Source organism: Papio anubis, chromosome 9 (assembly GCF_008728515.1).
Source record: "Papio anubis isolate 15944 chromosome 9, Panubis1.0, whole genome shotgun sequence".
In the NCBI taxonomy this organism is placed as follows: domain Eukaryota; kingdom Metazoa; phylum Chordata; class Mammalia; order Primates; family Cercopithecidae; genus Papio; species Papio anubis.
The window spans coordinates 75,065,247-75,084,728 of NC_044984.1; the positions used below are offsets into that span (position 1 = coordinate 75,065,247).

The 19,482-nt window shown below is 36.7% G+C and overlaps 1 protein-coding gene across 1 annotated transcript in view; it reads right to left on the reverse strand.

Annotated features, from left to right (window-relative positions):
• Nucleotides 1-5,208: 5,208 nt before the first annotated feature.
• LIN7A (lin-7 homolog A, crumbs cell polarity complex component) overlaps nucleotides 5,209-19,482 on the reverse strand; it is a 149,757-nt gene continuing 135,483 nt past the window's right edge. The window contains exon 6 of the mRNA XM_009181272.4: nucleotides 5,209-10,444. The gene's annotated coding sequence lies outside the window, so the exon portion shown is untranslated. The remainder of the gene's footprint in view (nucleotides 10,445-19,482) is intronic.

Consider the following 19,482-nt stretch of genomic DNA (forward strand, 5'->3'; position numbering starts at 1 on the left):
CTGCTAACATTTTGGCTTAGTTACTGTGATGGTTAATACTGAGATGGTTAATACTTGATTGGATTGATCCTGGGTATGTCTGTGAGGGTGTTGCCAAAGAAAATTAACATTTGAGTTAGTGAGCTGGGAAAGGCAGACCCACCCTTAATCTGGGTGGGCACCATTTAATCAGCTGCCAGAATGACTAGAATATAATGCAGGCAGAAACAAAAAAACAACAAACAAACAAACAAACAAAAAAAAGTGAAAAGACTAGACTGGCCTAGCCTCCCAGCCTACATCTTTCTCCCATGCTGGACCCTTCCTGCCCTTGAACATTGGACTACAAGTTCTTCAGTTTTGGGGACTCAAACTGGCTTTCCTTGCTCCTCAGGTGGCCTATTGTGGGCCTTGTAATCATGTGAATTAATACTTAATAAACTCTCATACACACTCATACACACAGACACACACACACACACACACACGTATTCTATGAGTTCTGTCCCTCTGGAGAACCCTGACTAATGCAGTTACTATTCCATCCCAAAGGTGAAAAGAAAGCTATCCTAGATAAAGTCTTTACAAAAGGAAGATACTCAGTAAAGTAGGTTTGCTTCTTTTTCAGATCTATCCATACTGAGTTCAGGTATAGAGAATGCTTTCTTTGTCCTATTCCTTAATGTACTCCACCCTGAACTCCGTAATTTTAGCTAAGAAAGAGTAGCTAAATTAAAAAGACCATCTATCAAACTAAAATACACCTACCTGGCACTTAACCAGCTGTCTTGAAAGATGTTTGTAAAAGCAATTTACATCTATAAAGGAAATCTCCATTTGTAAGAGCTCTGTCTATGTACATTAGAAACTCTTAAACATTGTTTTAGGTATGACAAGTCACACCTTTGTTTAAGGTGCTTTTCTCACATCTTGACTTAACTGAACTTTTACTTACACCAGTTTTTCCTTGGTTTGAGCAAATGATACAATATGTAGGCCTAAAGTTTTAGCTCTGTGCTTTTGAAATACAAATCTTGTTTCACGTAAGAAGTGTGCCTTTAGACATACCAATTTGTTGCCTACTTAACAATTGCTTAGAACAATGAAACAGGTAATTGGAAGATTGATAGGCTGAAGGGGGGAAATCCACTTAGAGTTTGGCAAATGAGAATCCTTTATAAAATCTGTAAGATCTGCTTCTGTCTGTGTTTGTATGTCCATATACATTATGTGTATGTGATAATATTTTGGGAAAAAAAGCTAGTTTTAAAAATTGTTGGTAAAATAGGAATGGCTTCAAAATTATCAGTTAAATATAATTCAATACTTGCTTGATTTGACTGTAAGTTTGTTTTTGGTTGAACCTCTGGATTTGAGAGTCTGGGTAGGTGGCCACGGTGAGGCATGGCAACATGTTCTCAGTACCTAGACCAGCAGCTACAAGACAGAGGCAGGCCCAATATGGACCCTTCTTCCTTGTCTCAGCTTTGCCTCCTGGCTATTCTGTGAGGGGTTCCATCCTCCAAGCATTTTCTCCCTGTGTCTTTTACCCTGACCTCAATACCTGGTATATAAATACAGGACTCAGGCCCTGCTTTTCATAGTCCTCTTGGGTGCCACATGTCTATTTGGAACCCAGGGTGACTGGGAAAGACATTAGGTAGGGTATTTATGCCATAGTTTCAAAATTATTTTCAGGAATTTGAAATTTTAAAGTTGACTTTTGTTAAATTAATAGTCATAAAATGCCTGAGTCATTTTTAAACAAGGTAAAATCCTGAAATATTAGTTATCAGGCATGAGTTTAAGTCCATATACCTTGACATATTATTTTTATGTGGTATAGAAAAGCTAAATATACTTAGATCTGTTAACAATAATTTAGGAAAATGTCTGTCTAAAAATTATAAACTTGTTTTTATCTATAAATACTGATATAAATCAGTTCAAAATTTCTTCCTAATATTTTTGTTTCTTTTTACTCTTTTTTCTCTAAACTTCTCTTCTCACTTCATTTCATTCATTCGATCTTCAATCACTGATAGCTTTTCTTCCAGTTGATTGAATCGGCTACTGAAGCCTGTGCATTCATCACGTAGTTCTCGTGCCATGGTTTTCAGTTCCATCAGGTCATTTAAGGACTTCTCTACACTGGTTATTCTAGTTAGCCATTCATCTAATCTTTTTTCAAGGTTTTTAGCTTCTTTGCGATGGGTTCAAACTTCCTCCATTAGCTCAGAGATGTTTGATCATCTGAAGCCTTCTTCTCTCAACTTGTCAAAGTCATTCTCCTTCCAGCTTTGTTCCATTGCTGGTGAGGAGCTGTGTTCCTTTGAAGGGGGAGAGGCACTCTGATTTTTAGAATTTTCAGCTTTTCTGCTCTGTTTTTTCACCATCTTTGTGGTTTTATCTGCCTTTGGTCTTTAATGATGGTGATGTACAGATGGGGTTTTGGTGTGGATGTCCTTTCTGTTTGTTAGTTTTCCTTCTAACAGTCAGGACCCTCAGCTGCAGGTCTGTTGGACTTTGCTGGAGGTCCACTCCAGACACTGTTTGCCTGGGTATCAGCAGCGGAGGCTGCAGAACAGTGAATATTGCTGAACAGCAAGTGTTGCTGCCTGATCATTCCTCTGGAAGCTTTGTCTCAGAGGGGTACCTGGCCATGTGAGGTGTCAGTCTGCCCCTACTGGGGGGTGCCTCCCAGTTAGGCTACTTGGGGGTCAGGGACCCACTTGAGGAGGCAGTCTGTCCATTCTCAGATCTCAAATTCCATGCTGAGAGAACCACTACTCTCTTCAAAGCTGTCAGACAGGGACATTTAAGTCTGCAGAGGTTTCTGCTGCCTTTTATTCAGCTATGCCCTCCCCGCCAGAAGTGGAGTCTACAGAAGCAGGCAGGCCTCCTTGAGCTGTGGTGGGTTCCACCCAGTTCAAGCTTCCCGGCCCCTTTGTTCAACTACTCAAGCCTCAGCAATGGCGGGTGTCCCTCCTCCAGCCTCGCTGCCACCTTGCAGTTCTCAAGACTGTTGTGCTAGCAGTGAGCGAGGCTCTGTGGGCGTGGGACCCTCCAAGCCAGGCACGGGATATAATCTCCTGGTGTGTCGTTTGCTAAGACTGTTGGAAAAGCACAGTATTAGGGTGGGAGTGACCTGATTTTCCATGTGCCGTCTGTCACGGCTTCCCTTGGCTAGGAAAGGGAATTCCCTGACCCCTTAGGCTTCCATGGTGAGGTGATGCCTCACCCAGCTTTGGCTCACACTCGGTGGGCTGCACCCACTGTCCTGCACCCACTCTCTGACAGGTCCCAGTGAGATGAACCTGGTGCCTCAGTTGGAAATGCAGAAATCACCCGTCTTCTGCATTGCTCATGCTGGGAGCTGTAGACTGGAGCTGTTCCTATTCGGCCATGTTGGAACTGCCCCTCTCTTCCTAATATTTTCACTAGAAATTAGGTTACTGAGAGTTAAAATTGTAGTTAATATATGTAATTAAAACTACTAGATATGAAAAAAACAATTATTTATACAGAATGTATAAACAAAAGCAAGATATGCTTTTGGTGAGGAAAGTTGTAAAGGCATAAAAATGTATGTTGACATAAAAATAATTTTGTCTAGTGTAGAAGTTTCTTAAAAATTTCAAATTGAATACAAAATAGGTAAAACTAAATGAATATAGGGAGTTTGGAAGAGCAAGAAAATGTAAAACAAAAAGGGTGTATGAAAATCTTGTGTGGCTAAAAGATGACAGATCTGATAGATTTAAAAGGTTTTATTACAATTAGCTTTAGTGTTGATAATATACTAATCCAAAAGTAAAATTTAGTTTTCTATTTTGAACAAAAATTTAATGTAGTGTTAACATGTCAGTAAAATGTTTTTGTTCCCCTTTTGAGTAAAAAGCAAAAAATAAGAAACAGTGATGAGAGAGAGAGACATATTCCATCTCATGCTGTATCTCTCAGGTATTTTGATTGTCTGGAAAACTGGGTCTTCTTTCAAAGTATAAAAGTTTTTGCTTTTTTGAAAATCTTTAAATTACTATTTCGGCTACATGAATGATCATTATTTTACAGTGACCTGTGATTCTATTTTGGTTAAGTGTTTTAAAACACATATTTGACAGGTTTCCTAAAATCAAATTTCATCTTCATAATTAAGTCTTTTTTTTTTTGACCCCTAAAGTTAGGATGCTAGAGAAGGTCCCTGCAGCATCCAAAGGCGAGAGAAATAGAATTATTTGATGTGTTAAATTACATGGGAAGCCTTATCAAATAAGAAATGATGTTTAACCTTCTTTGAGTTGTATTTCATAAATATGTTATTAATATATGTTCCAAAATTGTATGGCATTCTTAAAATTCTGATATGTCTGGGTATAGACTATCACTCATAACTACGGTTAATATGTTAAATTATTGTAGACTACAGAAATAACCAAATTTCCTTGTGGATTTTGTCCTTATGCCTATCTTAAGTCATTTCCACAGTTAATTGCTTAATTCTGATGCAGTTTCTGAAAACTTCACAAGCAAGCAAAATCCTAGAATCTTGCTTCTTCAAGGAGGTTCATTAAAGGATGGAAAGGACACTAATAAGCATTCCTGAATATAGGTTCCTGGTAACTATATGACCATATCATTTGAATGGGGTAAAAATTCCCTTTATGATATCTTTTATAATAAGCCAATAAACTAAGTAGGTGTTTTCCTCAGTTTTCTGAGCTGTCCCAGCTGAACCCAAGGAAGGGCTTGTGGGAACCTCAGTCTCCAGCCAGTCAAAGGACAGGTGACAACCTACTACTTGCAATTGGCATCTTAAGTAAGCTAAGTGTTGTGAGACTGAGCCCTCAATCTGTGGAATCTTCACCATCTTCAAGTAAATAGTTTCAGAATTGAATTGAATTATAGGATATCCAGTTGGTACCTGCTTGGAAAATTGTTGGGGCGGGGGTGGGTGGGGAAACCTTTACATTTGGTCACAGAAGTGTTCTATATTGAGTTTGAGACTAAAAAAAAAAAAAAAAAAAAAAGAAAAAGAAAAAAAAAATTGTCTTTTCCTTTACAGAATCTAAGCCCTCAATAGAATGATACCACTGTGTGGTCAGGAATGGAGAAACCCAAGAAAATTTAGCATCCCAATATTCAGGTGTCTTCAGTATGTAAAAATTCTTTTACATCCATGCTTTAAAAGAACTTAAAGTCATTTGATAATGAAAACAATACTTCCAGTTTGGTGTCTAATACTTTTACTTCCCAGCAGCATAATACCACTTTGGTCAGGTTGAACCACTGCACAATTTTGCAGCTTTTTCAGAAAAATAATGAAAACAATTGGAAAGACATGATGTACATGCAAGTGGTGAGAAAATGATACTATTGTCCAATCCTTCCCCATAAATGTAAAATATCCTTAGTTCATCTCCAAACTGTGTATTTGTTATAAGCCCTTATATCAGGGATTTTGTTTCTTTCAGTTTTTGTAGCACCAAATAGACACAGTGGCTAACAAGAAATAAATCTGAAAAGTCACTGAAATATTTATCACATGTCAGAAATTTTCTGATCTGTACCTTTAACCATGTTCCTGGCTTCACATATTCTTCTTAAGAACTATAACATAAGATTGAGTTCTCACCCTGTTATTTGCTACTGATGTGATTTGTTTACCATGAATAATACTTTGTTAATATCTTTTGTATATTACTTTACAATTTCCAAGTATTTTATATACAGTGACTCACTTAGTGACTCATTCATTTCAGTGTAATGGTGTCCCCCCAAACCACAGATAATGATTAGACACATGAGCTCTTGTGTCAGACTGCATGGGTTCAAATCCCGGTTCCACCTGCTAGCTGTGTGGCCTTGGACAAGTCACATAATATATCTGTGCTTCAGTTTTTTTATCTATAAAATGGAACCTACTGAATAGAGTTGTTGAAGGGATTTAATGAGATAGTCCATAAAAGCACTCAGCACAGTAGCTAGAAAATAGAGCTGCATAAATGTTAGTTATGAATAAATTACTTACCTACCTCACTGGGGTATAACTGTGGTTTATAGATAAACTAAGCAGCATTTTTGAGCAGTGTTTTTATAAAAGCAAGCTCACATAAATCCGTGCAGGGAGTATTTCATGATTTCCATGGGATGAGGAATTTTATTTTCTCTATCAGGTGTGAAGAGGACCCAGTGGACAGTAAACTCTCTAGTTATTGCTAGGGTAAATGTGGGAGAGTTTCTCACAGTAAACTCCACAAGGGATTGTGTCTGTTTTGTTTGCTGTTGCATTTCCAGAACCTAGCATGCACTAGGTACACAATACATATTTGTTAAATGAATAAACACATGGAAACATCTGAATAAGTGTGTGATTAAACTTCAGCTTAGTATATTCTAGGAATCAAATATGAAAGGATAAGTGATCTTTTGAAAGTAGGAAGAGATTTAGGGATGGTGTCTCCAATTATTATGAATTTCTTAGAGAACGGTTGTTAATAAATATCAAAGGGATAATATGCGTAATGATCTTTTTATATAAAAATGACAACATCTTTTATAAAATTTAAAAATGGGGCTTTATGTTTGAATCATTCCTGCCAGAAAATTCAGAAAGCTTATATAAAGAACTAGAAAGGTTGGGTTCAACTCATTGTAAAAACTCTGTATCCCCAAACATTATTCCTTATCCACTGTTCAAATGTCCTCAAATCTTTGAAGTCTTTAATTAATGAAATTCCAAATTCATACATCTAAAAAGTTTTTATAAAGACTCAGTTATGGTTCCAACCATGAAATTTAGAAATCATAGTGACAATCAGTATAATATAAGCTGGTAAAATCTGTGAGATTTTCAGAAGGTAAAATCCATTTTTTTTGTCTATTCATTAATTCAGTCATTTATTCATCCAACAAATACTGAGTACCTACGTTGTGCCAGACAGAGGTCAAGGCAGTCACAGCCTTTTCTCTATAGAGGTTTCCAGCTAGAGAGGGATGAGATGGGTCAGGTCACCCCGTATTTTGGAAGATCTTTTCCGTGTTGGCCTCCCTGAATCTTCAGAGCATTGAGTTCTATGTTGTCTAAAGCTGGTCTTATGAACAGGCTGTGTCTGTATGATAAAAACAAACTAGCTAAAAGATGAGAAATTCTGGCATTATTCACACATCCACACATATCTATAGATGTTTAAAATAATGTAGACAAAATATTTCACCTCTTGGAGTCCTACAGGCACAGTTGAGTAACAGGAAATGAGATAAGATCAGTTTGATGTCACAGTTGAAAACTGCATTTGTAAATTGTGTAATCCATCTCGAGCCAAGTTCTTTGGAGACAGCCTAAAATCCTTAAAAAGCCTATGCATGCTAGATTTTGCATTTAGATCTACGTATTGTCTTAAAAGATTGTGATTGTTCACATAACTGGAGAATTCCCTATTGACTACATGATTGAGGAAACACAAGTCTGTTATTCTTTCCAAAGTCAATTGTAACTTAAGCTCATTATCTCCCTGCAGATGTTCTGTTTCAAATGACAACAGAATCAAAATGCAAATGCTCCAGTGAAAAGGCTTGAAAGCTCTCTTTTACTGAACTATACTCCATGTATTTGTCTTCAAAATCATAGCAGGAAAAAGTTTAGAAAAATCTATCCCACGGACCACTGACCTAAAAAAGGGAAAAAATTAAATTTCACCAGGATTTCTGGTGATATCGTAGCAGTTTTTTTTTTATTTTTGACTTTTAATACCTAATTTGTTTATTACATTGAATTGAGCTTCATGTCAGAGCAATGCAGGTTTTTAGTTTAATATAATCTGGGACATGTCAGTGGCTCTAATATGATCATTAATAATGAAGATAATTAGTATAACACAAGTTGTGGTAATTTTTTCCCTCTTCTTCTGGTTTCAGTGAAACTTAGGAGAACCACAAGTGGCTTAAGTCTTAGTGATCGCTACTTCTGATTAAAGCTTTAGGAAAAGGTTTACATTTCAACCAATAAGATTTTACTGAAGGAAAATGGTCATTTGTATATGAGACCACTCTGAAGTATAATCCGTCCTTAGAAGTCCTAGGTGTGATGGATTGCCTCTTTACTTTGACAAACAATCTGGCATACCTTTATCAACACTTAGCATTAAGCAAATGAAGCGTAAATACAAAGGCTTCTAGAAAACACAAATGTAAGCTATCTTACCACTTGATAGTTGTTTCTGTAACACTGTGACAATATTTGTATTGATGTGAAACCATATGATAACTTTAATATTGAACAAACACTTATGACTAAGTGAAAACATACTCACTCACCTTAAGCTCCAAATTTATACAATGTATTGAAATGTGTTGAAATGACCATTTTCTCATGGCAAGGGTTCAATGATTTCCCTTTATGAGAATCCTGTGGCATTGCCTGAATAGCTTTAATATATCTTTGTTAAATGATAACTAAAATATATGTTTTATTAAATTTTTCTTATAAAAATGTGAACTATCTCTTTCAAACTGAATAATACATCGTCTCCATTCATTCCCTTTTATCATGCTTGTCTATTTTGTAAATCTATTTTACATAACATTCAGGGTCCTCACTGACCCCACCCCACCACCCCCGTTGTCTCTAGTAAAAAATGATATGTATTCAAGGATGGGAATCTGTTACCACAGCGGGGCATTGTCGAAATTAGCAAACGTCCTAGATTCCTTGCTGTTTTTCCTCTGGTGAGGGATGCATTGTGAAGAGCAGGGAAAACCTGGTATTGACAATACTATCACCCAACAGGGCATAATAAAATGTGCTGGGTAGTTTTGATTGGTTTTGTTTTATTTGCAAGAAGACAGTCTAAACTGAGCTTCATACATTTCTATTTTGGGGGATTATCTGAAGTGTCCAGTTGTATTGTATCTTGGGGAATCAATTTCTGTATTTGAGAATAAGGAATATTCAAATACTTGCCTCTGGTTTCCTGATCTATTTTGAATACTTCAACTAAGCAATTATCCTTTTCTCAGATACATTTCTGTGCTTAAGGTATTCAAATGCCCAAATAATTATTGCTTCCTATTTATTTCATAAAGATCAGACTTAGGTGCCTAGATTTACCAGAAACCAAAAATTATGACCTGTAAAGGTAGTTCTAACAGATTATTTTCTAGTGAATGATATTTTCTGAAAGATGGTATCTCACTGTCTATCTACCTATGGGAATATATTAACAAAGTAGGTGGTTTTATTTTTTTTTTCTCTATAGAGGAAGCAGCATCTGCCATTCACAATATTGATATCACTGGTTTCCATCTGCCCAATTATAAGAGAAATAATATTTGTTTATGTTAGAGTGCCAAAAATATCCAGTTTATATTTGGGGAAATTGACCTAAACTTTGTGTGACATAAATATTTGAATATATACGCACATATAATTTAGTTTTGCTAAGTTTTAAAACACGAAACAGGCTTCCATGACAGCACATCAGTGTCAGTAGAGTTTAGATTTCTTCAATGTTTATCAATCAAAAAGTATAAAACTCAACAAAAAATATTGAGAGTGGGGTTATGTATATAACATATGAGAATCTGTTCACGGGGCTAGGTCCTTTGCTAGTATTCTCTTACTAGATTCTTAACACTTGGTAAGAAAAGAACCTAAGTTGTAACGAATGCACTCTGATAATATATATTTTGTAGAATAAATATACATTATATTCTGTTGGAATTAATAATAATAGATACAAGCAATAATTAGATCAAAAACTACAGTGCTAGAGTTCCTACCCTTGCTTCTAACAAACTGAAAGTTGAGCTAAAATTGGTCCATTCTATTAATGCATAATAAAATTCGTGGAAACAAAATAAAAATCCGACTGCTTCTAGAACCTGAAGAAAATATAAATATACTATGATACCTTGCGATTTTCAAGAGGAAAACAGAGGTTGAACTTGCAATTAACTGGAATTCCAATTCAGACAATTCAGCACTATGGATTGTGGAGCAGGTCAGGGTAAGGGGCAATGTGTAGGTTTCTGTTATGTGGCAACACCCTTTGAACTGATGCAGTTTGAATTATAGCCTAATGAGGGGTTTGCTAATATCTGGAAAAGCTATGGACCCAAGATTCACTCAATCTTGGCCCTGGTGATTTATTTAAAAGTCACAGACTTTATTCTTCTTACACTGTTTCAGTTTGCAGACTAGAAAACCTCTCCCTCTGCACACTGAAAATTTCCACTGCCGTGAATGGAAGGTCAATGTATGTAAAGCCCACGTGAGCAGTGGCGGTTCAAGCCCAGAGAAAGAAGGTGTCGAGTTGCCTTGGTAAAGAATTTATACACCATGTGTTCACAGCTTCTTGACAGGTATAATTATCTGTGTTGTCTTTTACTATGTGCTGGGATTCTGAAGCACGATTTCAAATTTGTGACTATCGGATGTTTGATCAAGTAGCTTTCCCTCAAGGGCCTGAAAGGGAAAAAGAGTGAAGAGAAATCAGTGATTAGTATTCATTTGTCAACTACAATATGCTAAAAATATCAAAAGAGCATATGGTATGTGAGAACAGCAAGGATTATTTTGGGTGCTATCATTCATGCACCATCTTCCACATATGAAAAAATTCGTTTGATGTTTGCAGAGGAAGTAATTATCAAATGAAGATGGAAAAGCCACAGTTGTTCCCTAAAATGAAATAAAGAACACCAGTTTGGAAACATTTCAAATGTAAAACATTTCTCTCTTCCATTTCCAGATGATTCTATTTTTCCTCATGAAGGCAAAGAATAACCAACATTTATGTTATGACTCTTAGGGCTTTTTGTAGTGCTTTTGTTGAGGTGGAAGCCAGCAAAACCTCCCTCTGCTGGGCTGGAAGCACCAATATTCCTTCTCTGACGCAGACATTAAATCTGTCTTTCTTCATAAGGTCAGCCTGACACCACGTGGAACAGAATAGGCAATTGCCTCTATGGTCAGATTTTGGGGAGCAGTCTTGCCAGACACTTCCCCCCATACCTGCCACTCTTCCACGATTAGGGGGTCATTTCTTTCAGAAAGAACAGTGATTTTTACATCTTTGTTCTCTAAGCTGCAGATATTTTTATTTCAGTGAATGCCAAGCACCATATTGAAAACAGATTTTAACAAAATTGTTCTGTTTACTTTACGTCAACACTCTCCAGCTGCCGTGCTTTAGAGAGATGTGCCCAACCTCCCCTGGGGTCTACTGAGTGGTTTGAACACCGTGCATAAAGCCATTGTGTTTCCTCAGGAGACACTGAGATATTATATAACAACACATGAGCGTTAACATTTTAACTATTACAACATCACCACTCCGACTACTACTCCTATGACTAATGAAAATTTATGGAGTGCTCACTAAGTGTCACACATTTTGTTAAGAGTTTCACTTTTTTTTCATATTTAATCTCCACAACAGACCATTTTACTGAAATCTTAGATTGAATAACTTCCTAAAGGTCATTTAGCTATACAGTGACCAGAGATCTAGACTGAGTTCTTTTTTTTTTTTGAGATGAAGTAAATCTTTGCTTCCCGGGCTCAAGCGATTCTCCTGCCTCAGCCTCCTGAGTAGCTGGGACTATAGGCGTGTGCCACCAACCCCAGCTAATTTTTGTATTTGTAGTAGAGATGGGGTTTCCCCATGTGAGCCAGTCTGGTCTCAAACTCCTGACTTCAGGTGATCTGTCCACCTTGGCCTCCCAAAGTGCTGGGATTACAGGTGTGAGCCACCGTGCCTGGCCTAGAGGCTGAGTTCTTAATGAATGATATGATAATATAACTACATGTCCTGAAGGAATGGGACTCAGAACAGGTGAGTTTGGGTAAGTCTTGGATCTTTTCACCTATCCAGGGCAGGAGTCAGCCTGAGAGAAAGCACTGGGCATTCAACATGTAGGCCACTGACATACCTGTTGGGAAGAACCAGCTGCAACAAATGTTAATATTGCCCTCAGTCATGATTTATAATTTAACTGATTAACAATTTATTTTTAACAAAAGCTTCTTTTCCATATTAGTGTGAATCTGGTTGATCAAATTGCCTTACTAACTCTTAAAAGAGCCATTGTGGTAGAAGAATAGTGCCTCCTCATCCACTAAATGTTAAGTCCACATCCTAATCTCCAGAACCTATAAATATGTTAGATTACATGACAAAGGGAAATTAAGGTTGTAAATGAAATTAAGGTTGCTAATCAGCCTATGTTAAAATAGGAAAATTATCTTGGATTATTTAGTTCAACCCAATGCAATTAAAAGTGGAAGAGGGATGTGTCAAAGGAAAAAAATCACAAGAGAAATTTAAAGAATATTTTGAACCAAGTAAAAATAAAAAATAAAAATGTTTTGATAAGTTGTGGGAACAAAAAAATGAATCATCTATACCTCTTCCCTAGGAAACTAGAAAAAGGGCAAATTAAATCTAAAGTAAGCAGAAGAAAACAAATAATAAAAATTAATGCAGATTAATTTTTCATTAATAAAAATTAATGTGGAAGAAATCAATGAAATTGAAAATAGGAAATTAATAGAGAAAATCAATGAAATCAAAAGCTGATTCTTTAAAATGATCAATAAAAACCAAGCACTGTGGTGCATGCATGTAGTCCCAGCTACTCAGGAGACTGAGATGGAAGGATTGTGTGAGTCCAGGAATTTAAGTTCAGCCTAGGCAACATAGCAAGACCCCCTATCTCAAAAAAAATAAAATAAAAAGACTGATAAAATCAATAAACTTCTAGCCGTGCTAACAAAAAGGAAGAGAGGACACAAATTATTACCAATATTAGAAATGAAAGCAGTCACATCACTACAAATACCATGGACATTAAAAGGATATTAAACAAAATACTATGAATAACTTTATATCCACCATTTTGATAACCGAGATAAAATGGACCAATTCCTTGAAAGACACAATCTGCCAAAACTCACATAAGAAGAAATGGACAATTTGAATAAGTCTATATTTATAAAAGAAATTGAATCAATAATTAGTAACATTCCAAAGCAGGAAGCACCATACCCTGATAGGTTCACTGGAGAATTCTACCAAAATTTAAGAAATAAGTTATACCAATTGTCTATAATTGCTTTCAGCATATCAGACAGAAGCAGAGGGAATACTTCCTAACTCATTCTATATGGCCAGCATTACATTAATACCAAAGCCAGACGAAGACACTAGAAGGAAAAAAAACCTAACTACACACCAATATCTCTCATGAAAATAAATTTAAAAATCCTCAACAAAAGTTAGCAAATCAAATCCAACAAGATATAAAAATGTTAATGACCTTAATGTCCATTCATAAGAGATTGATTATTGTATACCTAGACAGTAAGACTTTACACAGATATTTAAACTATAGACCTAAGTCTACTAATGTTAACCATATTGTTTAATTTTTAAAAATCAGGCTATAATTTAGTATGTAAAATATGAGTGAAAATAAGCATATATATATATAAACACATACATATAAACATACATATATAGAAATTACATGTCTGGAGAAAAAACATCATGTACTAAAATGAAGTGAGATCATAGCTGAAAGGTTAATTTATTCTTTATACTTCTCTACTGTCTAAAAATTTTGCAATGAAAAAGTGTCACTTTCATATACAATAAACATCAAATGTAAATCAGTAGAAATAAATTAAACAGTTTTACAAGCACCAAGACAACAACACAAATGAAAGAGGGGGACAGAAAAGAGCATTGTAATGAAGGCAGAGGTCAGAGAAATGCAATGTGAGAAGGACTCCACCACTGCTACTGGTTTTGAAGATGGAGGAAGGGCTCAGGAAGCAATGAATTTTTCCCCCAGAGCCCCCTAAAGCCCAGTAAAACTGTGTTGGACTTCTATCCTACAGAATTACAAGATATATTTTTAAAATTTGATATTCAATTGGCAAATAATAATTGTATATGTTTGTGATGTACAAATTTCTGATGTACAAATACATTTGTAATGTACAAATATATTGAATTGATGTTTTGATATGTTTATAATGTGAAATGATTAAACCAGATAAAATAATTAACACATTTTATCACCACACACACTTATTTTTTGTGGTGGAAATATTTAAAATCTATCCTTTTAACAATTTTGAAATAGACATTATTATTTAACTCATCATTCTGTGCAATAGATCACTAAAGCTTATTCCTCCTGTCTAACTGAAACTTTATACCCTTTGGTCAACTTCTCCCCTTTCTTTTCCTGTTCAGCCTTCTCCTGAAACCTCTGATAATCACCATTCTCCTCTCTACTTCTATGAGTCTAACTTTTTTTTTTTTTGAGACAGAGTCTCCCTCCGTTGCCCAAGCTGGAATGCAGTGGTGCGATCTCGGCTCACTGCAACCTCCACCTCCCGGGTTCAAGCGATTCTTCTGCCTCAGCCTCCTGAGTAGCTGGGATTACAGGTGCACCACCACGCCTGGCTAATTTTTGTATTTTTAGTAGAGACAGGGTTTCACCATATTGGCCAGGCTGGTCTCAAACTCCTGACCTCGTGATCCATCAGCTTCGGCCTCCCAAAGTGCTGGGATTACAGGTGTGAGCCACCGCACCCGAAGAAGTCTAACTTTTTTAGATTCCACTTATAGGTGAGAAATGTGGTATTTGTTCTTCTGTGCCTGGCTTATTTCACTTAGCACAATGTCTTCCAGGTTCATCCATGTTGTTGCAAATGACAGGATTTCCCTCCCTTTTGAGGCTGAATAGTATTCTGTTATGTATATCCATTTAACTGATGCTGGACACCTATGTAGCTCTTTTATCTTAGCTAGTGTGAACAATGCTGCAATCTACATGTACTGCAGGTATCCTTTTAACAAGCTAATTTCGATTCATTTGGATATATCCCCAGAAGTGAGATTGTTGGATCATATGGTGGTTCTAATTTTAGTTTTTGAAGACCCTCCTCTATATTTTTTCCCAAAATGTCTGTATTAATTTACATTCCCACCACTGTTGCATAAGGATTCCTCTTACTCCACACCTTTGCAAACACTTGTTATATATTTTTTTCTTTTTTAAAATTTAAAATTGTACTTTTTTTTTTTTTTTAAGAGATGGGGGTCTCACTGTGTTGCCCAGGGTGGACTCAAATTCCTGGACTCAAACAATCCTCCTGCCTCACCTCCTCCTCCTATGTAGCTGGGACTACAGGTGCTTGCTACCACATCTGGCTTTGTCTTTTTTTTGATAATAGCCATTCTAAGAGGTATGAGGTGAGATCTCACTGTGGTTTAAATTGCATTTCCCTGATTATTAGTGACAATGAGCATTTTTCATGCATCTGTTGGCTATTCCTTGGGCTTCTTTTGAGAAATGTCTATTAAGTCATTTCCCCATTTTTGATTGGGTTGTTTTCTTGCTATTGAGTTTTTTAAGTTTCATACATATTTTGGATATTAGTCCTTTATCGGATGTATGGTTTGCAAATATTTTCTTCTAATCCATGGGTTATTTCTTCAGTCTGTTAATTGTTTCCTTTGCTGTGAAGAAGCTATTTAGTTGGGCAGAATCCTGTTCGTCTATTTTTACTTTTGTTGCCTGTGATTTTGGGAATGTATCCAAGAAATCTTTGCCCATATCAATGTTGTGGAGCATTTCTTCTATTTTCGTCTAGTAGTTTCATAGTTTCAAGTCTTACAGTTAAGCTTCCAATCCTTTTAAGTTGGTTTTGTTATGGGGTGAGATAAGGGTCCAATTTCACTCTTCTGCTTTGGATATCCAGTTTTCCCAACACCACTGCTTGAAGAGATTGTCCTTTATCCATTACATGTTTTTGGTACCTCTGTCAAAAATCAATTGACGGTAAATATGTGGATTTATTTCTGGGTTCTCTAGCTTATTCCATTGGTCTATGTGTCTCTCTTTATGTCAGTGGCATGCTGTTTTGATTACCATAGCTTTGTAATAGACCCCAAGGTCAGGTAGTGTGAAGGCTTCAGTCTGGTTCTTTATGCTCAAAGTTGATTTGGCTATTTGATGTCTTCTGTGGTTCCATACAAATTTTGGGATTTTTTTTACTACTTCTGTGAAAAATGACGTTGGAATTTTGATAGTAAGAGCATTGAATTCTACAGCATTACAGGAGACAATAAATTTGTGTTATTTTAAGGTACTATATTTGCGGTAGTTTTTATGGTAGCCATGGAAAGCTAATGCATCTCTGAGGATGAAGTACTTTGAAGTATGGGGTACTATTTTAAAGGTAATTGATAAGGGTGATTTGGATAACTGCATGAGACTGAATCCCCAGACAGTTCACAAATATGTCTGTGAAGTGGGGTCAGGAAAAGTAAGGGCAAGTCCCACCGAACAAAGAGGCAGTGTGGCAATATGAGTAAGAGCAAGAGGCTTTAAAGCCCATGTTCCTGGGTTTGAATCATGGCCCTATTACTTGTTACAATAGATGTGAAATGTTAACGCACATTTAAAAAACTCCTATATGCTTCAGTTTCCTACTTTATTTTTAATTTTTTTAATTTTTAATTTTTGTGGGTCCATGATGTATATATTTATGGGGTACATGAGATGTTTTGATACAGGCATGCAATGTGTAATCATCACATCATGGAAACTGGGGTGTGCATTTTCTTAAGTATTTTTCCTTTGCGTTACAAACAATCCAGTTATACTCATTTAGTTATTTTTAAGTGTACAGCTAAATTGTTATTGACTATAGTCACCCTGTTGTGCTGTCAAATACTAGGCCTTATGCATTCATTGTGTTTCTGTACCCGTTAATCATCCCCACCTCCCTCCCCACTCCTCCACTATCCTTCCCAGCCTCTGGTAACCATCCTTTTACCCTCTAGCTCCATGGGCTCAATAGCTTTGATTTTTAGTTCCCACAAATAAGTGAGAATATGTAATGTTTGTCTTTCTGTGCTTGGCTTATTTCACTTAACGTAATGATCTCCATGCTGTTGCAAATTACTGATTTTTTTTTTTTTTGAGACAGAGTCTTGATCTGCCACCCAGGCTGGAATGCAGTGGCATGAACTTGGCTCACTGCAACCTCCACCTCCTGTGTTCAGACTATTCTTGTGCCTCAGCCTCCGAAGTAGCTGGGATTATAGGTGTGTGTCACCAGCTCCGGCTAACTTTTTTTTTTTTTTTTTTTGTATTTTTACTAGAGATGGGTTTTTGCCATGTTGGCCAGGCTGGTCTCAAACTCCCAGCCTCAAGTGATCTGGCCGCTTTGGCCTTCCAAAGTATTGTGATTACAGGTGTGAGCCACCATGCCTGGCATAAATCTCATTCTCTTTTATGGCTGAATAGTGCTCCATTGTGTATAAGTACCACATTTTCTTTATCCATTCATCTGTTGATGGACACTTAGGTTGCTTCTAAATCTTGGCTAATGTGAACAGAGCTGCAGCAAACATGGGAGTGCACATATCTGCAGTGAGAACCTCCAAACTGTTCTCCATAGTGGTTGTACTAATTAGTTTGCTACTTTAAAACAAGATTAAACATAGTACCTAATCTTCATAAGGCTATTGAAAAGATTAAGTAATTTAATATATATGAAGCACTTAAAAGAGTTCTTGGCACACACTAATTGTTTAATAAGTGTTAGCTTTATGATTATTTCTGTCCAGTGTTCTGCTTGGAAACTCTGGGTTCCTTGCATTCAATTTTATTGGAGTCATCCTCTGGAACTTGGTTTTCTCAGTGACTGGGCCGATAGTTTTGGTAGTAATTCCCTGGATTAGATCATCAGGATCATGTATGTGGTAATGCTAGAAGAAGGTAGAGAAGGCTTTTAAAGGTAGGCAAAATAAAGAAAATGGGGGTCTTCCGAGTAGGGGAAAAAGAGATTTGGGGAGGCTACCGGCAAATGCTAGCAACTTTGTAAATTTAATAAGATACAGGCTGGTTTTGACTGGAATGAATTCTCCACCCTAGATCCAGTCATGGAGGTCAGGGACAAGATTTTGGTCTTGACATCCTCAGAATGTTGATATCTCCAGAGATATTCCTCTTTCTTCTTACTTTTATTTTTTGAGAATGTGGGTGAAATATGATATACATGGAGTCAAAATAAAAAGCTGAGGTGCTTAAAGCTGAGTAAAATATAACAGTCTGATATGGTTTGACTGTGGCCCTACCCAAATCTGAACTTGAATTGTATCTCCCAGAATTCCCACGTTGTGGAAGGGACCCAGCGGGAGGTGACTGAATCATGGTGGCTGGTCTTTTCCGTGCTGTTCTTGTGATAGTGAATAAGTCTTGCGAGATCTGATGGGTTTGTCAGGGGATTCTGCTTGTGTTTCTCCCTCATTTTTCTCTTGCCATGACCATGTAAGACGTGGCTTTCGGGCTGGGCATGGTGGCTTATGTCTGTAATCCCAGCACTTTGGGAGGCCGAGGTGGGTGGATCACTTGAGGTCAGGAGTTCGACACCAGCCTGACCAATATGGTGAAACTCCGTCTCTACTAAAAATACAAAAATTAGCCGGCCGTGGTGGCAGGCACCTGTAATTCCAGCTACTTGGGAGGCTGAGGTGGGAGAATCGCTTGAACCCAGGAGGCGGAGGTTGCAGTGAGCCGAGATCGCGCCACTGCACTGTAACCCGGGTGACAGAGCGAGAATCCGCATTAAAAGGAAAAAAAAAAAAAGTGCGTTTCCGCTCCAGTCATGATTCTGAGGCCTCCCCAGCCATGTGAAACTGTAAGTCCAATTAAGCCTCTTTTTGTTCCTGGTTTCGGGTATGTCTTTATGAACAGTGTGAAAATGAACTAATGCAACTGTTTCTCAAAAAAAGTGGGTATGGCGCTAATAAAACCCTTATTCATATTCTCTGTTTACATTTCTAGCATATTATTGTACAACAATAATACTTTTTACATTTTAGAAAATGTAATCTATATCGTTCAATATTGTCAAATACAGAAGTTAGGGGAAAAGACAATTGATTTTTACTTTAAGAGAGTTTACAATTAAAAATAAGCATAAGACACAAATTCCCTGCACAGTACTTGCATTAAATCTGTTTTCCGTTTGTATTCACTATTTATCATTGCTAGATGCTTTATAACTTTTACCATCTCAGATAAAAAAACACATTATTTCTAATTTCAGATTAGAAATTATATTTCATTTGATAAACAATAAGATAATATCAGACAAGTATTTTGATTTTAATTGGTTTTTGCTTGACTGGTTAAATTTTTAAAAAATCTGAGATGCTTAAAGTCTAATAGTTCAAATTAGCTTCAAACTTTTTTCAGAAGCAACCGTAGTAAGAATTAACAAGTGTGACAAATCCCATTTAGTCCTTAGAAATCAAATTAATTAAAATGTAATTAGGAGCTAATGTAGGTCTCTTTGACTAAAGTCACCATAAAAATCCATGAATGACATGACTTGGTTATATTTTATTTGTACCTGAAATGGTCACTACAGTTTTATCTCAAGGGACCATGCTTATGTGTATTGCAAGTGCA